Here is a 6,178-nt window from a genome sequence, read left to right as displayed (position 1 = left end):
GTATCCTGGTCCCCAGCCCCCCCGGGATGGAAAGACGTCTTAGCGACCCTCCACCAGAGCCCGGCACAGATGGAAGAGGAGGACGGGGAGGAGAGCGCCTCTGGAAGCTGTGGCCCGGCAGGCCTCATCTGGAAGAGTTGTGGGTGCTTGTGGCCACCTGGATTTGTGCTCTTCTCGGGACACACGCCACCTCTGTTTCAATACCCCTGCTGCTGCATTTCCATGTTGTCTTGGCCTTATAGTGCAAACTGTGTTGGAGAATTACATTGCTCCCAGGAGGGGAGAGGGAGAGACAGAGAGAGAGAGAGGAAGGGAGGGAGGAAGGAAGGAAGGAAGGAAGGGGAAAAGGCATAGCAGGTCCTGTAAATAAACTACTCGTCAAAACATTTCTGAGCCATGACGGCTGGAGCAGACCTCCATTCAGACCCTCATGTGGAAACCCAGGCAGCTGTGCACTGAGAAGGCGACGTACCCAGGGCATTCTGGCCCCTGGCGGGATGTCAGGGAAAATGAGCCCGGGCCGTGCAGGCAGAAAGTGTTGATGGAAAGATGATTTCTGCCCGGGAGGGCGGGGGCTTGCCTCCGTCTGGATCCATTCCACTGCTCCACAAAGCGTCCTTTCTTCCTCCGAGCCGTACTAAATGATAACAACCGGGGACTTTTCTCGCCCTGATTTCTGAGCCGCTTCAAGTGTCACCTGGTTACCAACAAAATTCATACCTGGAATAGTGTCTCTGACCTCAGGCAAAGCTACATGCCGCGGGCCCTTTCGCAGGACTCTGGGAGAAACAGCTCGGTTTGGAGATACGGTGGAGGTTGGGCGTGTGCGTGTGTGGTGGGTTTTTGGAGAGTAAATCGTTTTTCCTTTTGGCTGCTGTTAGCTCGCGGACAGCGTGTTATCCAGAAGAAAGTACGCAAGCTCTCCTCCCTCCGCACTCCCGGCCACCACGGCCCAGGCTTCTCCGGTGTTTCCCTGCTCTGCAGCAAGGGCCGTGTCCCCTGCGTGCTGCTGTGCTTGGTCTCTGCCCACCTGTCTTCCACACCTGCAGGTCTTCCGTCCCTGGAGCCGTTGGCCTTGTCCTGCTCTTGGTCTCTGTGTTCACCTGAGCATGCCTTGCTGTCCTGGCTTTGACATTTTGGGGGCTTTGCTTCCTTAATCAGTGCTCCTCACTTGGGCCCACTGGCCTTCGGCCCACCCATCCCCTGAGTGACGCTATGTTTTACAGAGTGGGGTGGCAGAAAGGGTCCAGCTCGTTGGGAATCGGGGCTGCATTTGAATTCAGGCTTCACCACACACTAGCTGTGGGACCTGGGCAGGGTATTTAAAAAGCTTCAACTTCTGTTTCCTCATCTCTGAAACAGGGATAATAAAACCCTCCCTGCAAGGTTGCTGCGAGGATTACGGATCTCGAATGCCAAGGGTCTGGCTCTCTGAAAGCACTCCACAAACGACAGCTCTCATTACTCGCCTCGCTTTTATTTCCGATGGCGGTGGCAGGAAGTCACCCTGTGCACCTGAGCTACGAACCACCTGGCCCAGGCCTCTGTAAACACGCACATTCAACGGCACGACCTGAGGAAGCTGATGGAGAGGGCTGGGGAAAACATCATCTAACCGTCACCGGACTCCTGTGTCTTGGGCATTTTGCTGGGAGCTCCGGTTATCTCGTTTAATCCTCTAAGAGCCCTGGGAGGGAGGCACCAATATTATGCTCATTTTACGAAAGAGGCAGAAGTTAGGTGTAGACACAGAAGGCTGCAGAGCTGGGATCCAAACCCAAGGCTAAAGCTGGGCCCAAGGAGAAGGTTGGATTCCAAAGGAACCAAGAAGACAGCAGGTGACTTAATGTAGAACCTACCTGAAAATGCCCGCAATTTGGGGAAAGGACGGGGCAGGCTGACTGCAGACAGAAGCGAGCAGCCCCCATTGTGGGTGGGGCAGCCCAGGAGGGCTAAGGGGGCCTTCGGAGGCCTGAGGGGTCCCTGTCACTGTGGCTGGCACAAGTTCCACACATTGAGACGGGTTAACCCACCTGTCAGCTCAGCACAGGCTCCCAGAACAGGGACAGGGCACCTGTGTTAGGAGGCAAGAGCAGAAGGCCAATAGCAAAGGGCCCTTCAGCCTCTGGGGACAGCACCCTCCAGCCTTTGCAGTGCCCCCAGCCCCTGCTTCCTAGTTCCCTGTCTTTCTTCCTTCCGACTCGCAGCTACCTCCCAGCTCTCCTACTTCTCTCACCAGCTCTCTGAACTTCTGACCACAGTCCTTCCTTCCTCTCGCTGGGGTCTGAAGCCCAGAGAGGTGCCTCACTGGCCTGGAGACACACAGCAAGTCCACCACCTGGACCTGTCTTCCGGCGTCCTGCGATTCTGTCCCCTGCCCTTTGTCCTAGTCGGGCTGCTGCCTCAACCTTGGGAGTGAGTCTCTTTCCTCACCTAGAGGCAAGATGGTCCAGCCTCTTAAAATGGCAATGTCTGCCCTGCCATTGCAGGCCAGAGCCCCACAGAACCTGTGCAGCCCCAGGGGAATGCGAGTTATCTCCAATCTCCCCAGGCTGTGAAACGAAATACAGAAATAAAGACCTTTCCTCAGGGGCCCTTAATCTCTTGGCGAATCGCTGTGAAGGAGCCCTCTTTCCCTTGTCACACCGCCCAGCTCAGGTGTGAAGCCGAGGGCACAGCAGACAAAGAGGGCGGCACGGCCGGTGCAGACAGAGCCACCGTGGTGTCTGCTGAGTCCTGTGGTCCCAGCCTGGCCAGCACAAGAGGCAGGGAACAGGCAGGGCTTTGGAGGCCTGTGGGGTCTATATCACGATGGCTGGCACAAGTTCTACACATCAAGACTTATTAACTCTTGTGCCAGCTCAGCCTGGGGCACCCGGGCCAGGGGCACCTGCACCAGAAGGGACAGGGGTGGTGGCAGGAGCACAGCATAAGAGGGGTGAACTCGGGCTTTAGCATCAGGCAATACCCTCCTCCCCAAATCCGCTGCCCCGTGACTGGCCAAGCTGTTCCCAGGAGTCCCCTGGGAGTTCCCGAGCGAGCACCGGGGCCTCCTGGTTCGGGATTAGGCATCCTGCTCTTCTCACGTGCTGTGAAGGAGGATGTCACACTGGGAGACCCAGCCTTGGTGCCGAGTAACCCTCAGACTTGATGACAGTCATTTGTCATCAAGCCTCACGAACAGGGGCTGCCTGGTCCTATACAGCCACATGCGACAAGCATGGCCAGGTACACACTCCCGAAACCCCGGGCAAGAAGCTTCCCACAGGGCCTTAGGAGAAGCTCTGAGACTTGTCCTGGGAGAGAAGTCCTGGAGTTTGAAAGAGGCAAGACCTTCAGCCGGACAAGTTCCCATCCAGCCCCGCCGTCCCGCGTGGCCAGAGCCTGCTGTTAGAAGAACGTGCCGGGAGCCGGTATGACTGAGGGGCTAACACTGGCTTTGTGTTCAAGTGACTTGGGGTTCAAATCCTGGCTCTGCCACTTCCTGCAGGTAACCTGGCCCCTCTGCACTGCCTGGTCCTTACCCGTGTTAAGGTGAGGACAAGAATTTCACAGAGTTCCCAGCGGATCAAGTGAGATCCGGCTGTAAAGCCCCTGTGCACAGAAGAGTGTATTTACCATGAAGATGCTGCACAGCACAGCACACAGTGGGGGTTGGACAAATTTTGCCAAATGAGGATGAGAAAATTCTGGGCTGATGTTTCCGATCAACTGGGGCAGCCTCTCCCTCCATCACTGTCCTCGGGGACTCTGGGGGCATCTTTGGAGTTCTGGGCACTTCCCTCCCAGTGGGGAAAGGGAAGGAACCCACACTCAGGAACTCAGGCTCCCAGCAGCCCCCAGCAGCGTCAGGGGCAGTCTCGCCATGCACCCAAGGCAGGACCCAGGGGACATGGACAGACATTCCGTCAGAGGAGCTGGAAACGGCTGGGTTCCTTTCACGCAGACTCTGCAACAACGTCTGGAGCAGATGGCAGGGGTGGGTGTTCCCGGCTGGGTTGACAGAGGCTCATTTGCCTGAAAATTCCTCCAGTTCCAGGGAATCCCTTCCAGATGTTCTCACCCACAGCCTGGCTGAGCAGGAGCAGTGGGGAGCTAAGGAGCCAGGCCTGGAGAGCTGAGCCAGCCTTAGACATAGACAAGCCAAGCAACCACTCACAAGTCCAGTCCAAAGTCTCTAGTGTCCTCAAGTACCCATCCACCATCCCTACCACCCCAGGGCTACACTGTTAGATAGCCATTCCTTTGGATACGTCATTGCTGTCTCTGGGAATTCTCTCTCAGATGTTAATCCCCCTGGGAGGGATAACACATAAAACCCCTGGCCTCCCGAACTGTGGTCCAGCAACATTGGGCATCTTGTTGGAATCTCAGGCACCCATCCCAGATCTACGGATTGAGAATCTGCATCTGAACAATACGCCTGGGTGAGTCCGTATCATGTTGAAGTTGGAGAAGTGCTAAACTAAACCACTACTGTCCACTCACTTGCTAGAACACAAGCCCCACGAGGACATGGATTTCTGTTTGTTTTGTTCGCTACATCACATCCGATGAGTTCTTGAAACAGAACTCATTAAATGCTTTTGGAATAAAATGAAATAACATTATTGGGGACTGGAAAGGAGGAGGAGAAGGGGGCAAGCAGAAGTGTGGTGGCCCCCAAATCGGCTCTCCCAAGGCTGGAAGCGAAAATGGCACTTGGGAGGAAACACGATGAGCCCCTTCTCCTAGAGGTCCTCTCCCTCCACCTCCACCTTCAATCTGGTCCCCCCGGGAGCACTTCCCCTAGAGGTCCCCCTCCAATCCCCCACAATGCTGGATTCTGCCCAGGTCTGAGCACACTGCACACACTCGGCTCCATGGAGGCACGGCCGGGCCCACAGCCCTGCTGTGCAGGCTGTGCCTCTGTCCCCTGCTAGGGGCCTTGGATGACGTGGGTGGGTCCTTGGAAGTGGCAGGCCCCAGCAAGGACCCTGGCACATTTCCAGAGCTCACAGGCTTCTGCCTGCGCCCACTCCCAGCAGGGCCTTGGGGCAAGGCAGGCCAGCTGTCTCTGTGGTTGCCTGGAGCTACCGCTGGTCGCTCTGCCGTTGTGCCCCAGCCTCAGCCCAGGAGCTCGGCGAGAGAATCACCTAATGGTTGGCAAGCTAAACCTTCCATTTGTGGTTGGGAAAACTGAGGCCCAACGAGGTAAAACCACGTGGGCAAGTTCTGAGAGCAGCAGACTAATGCCCAGGGCTCTGCCTCTTCGATTGCTGTTCTCTCTGGCTCACCTTGGACAGCTCAGGTGTTCCTCCTCTGGTACCTTAGTGTCTAGTGCCTGACAACCAGTAGGTGCTCAATAATTGTGGATTGAATGAGTGAGATGAAAAGGCCCCACTGGGAGCCAAGAGAATGACAATGGCAGTAAAGGCCACCATTCACCTGTGCGGAGCACTTTACACAGGTGAGTTCTTTGAAGTCTTATAACTGCCCTATGGGAGAGGCACTATGATCATTCCCAGCTACAGACAAAGACATCAAAGCACAGAGCGATTAAAAAAATGAACCTTGGTCCTGCCAGAGCTAGGATTTTAATACATTTCTGCCTAAAACTCTAAAGCCCGGGTCCTCATCAGGATGCTGTACTGCTTTCTTTTTGGCAAAGTCTTTTCTTTGAAAGAGGCCACTGCTGCCTGGATGACCCTGGCACAGGCTCTGAGCTGGATGAGTTTGTAATTCACTTTGATGGCAAGCAGAGCGCGTCCCCACTGACTCGCCAAGGAGCCTGGGACATCCAGGAATTCTTGCTGAATCCTCACGTGGGCTGCTCCTCACCTGGGATGCCCCGAGTCCCCTGATATGCTTTCAGAGGCAACTTCCATTCAAATCCCAGCTGTCCCACGGGTGGCGCCCACCTCGCCACCTAAAATAGCACCCACCTTCCCACCCCACTCTCCGCAGCCCTTCTCCCCAGCACCAGCATCACCTGGCAGTATTGCGTCACTGTGGTTGCTCTGTCACTGCATTCCCAGTGGATGGGACCTCCATGAGGGCAGGGACACGGGCTAGCTGACCACTCTATCCCCAGGGCCCGGCACACAGTGAGTGCCCAGCACACCCCAACTGCGTGAGTGAACCCCCACAATATAACACATGAAATGGCTCTTTCCCATCCCGCTACCCCTTCTCAGTG

The sequence above is a fragment of the Eulemur rufifrons genome, chromosome 9 (genome assembly GCF_041146395.1).
Source record: "Eulemur rufifrons isolate Redbay chromosome 9, OSU_ERuf_1, whole genome shotgun sequence".
Classification (NCBI taxonomy): Eukaryota; Metazoa; Chordata; class Mammalia; order Primates; family Lemuridae; genus Eulemur; species Eulemur rufifrons.
This window is presented reverse-complemented; position numbering follows the sequence as displayed.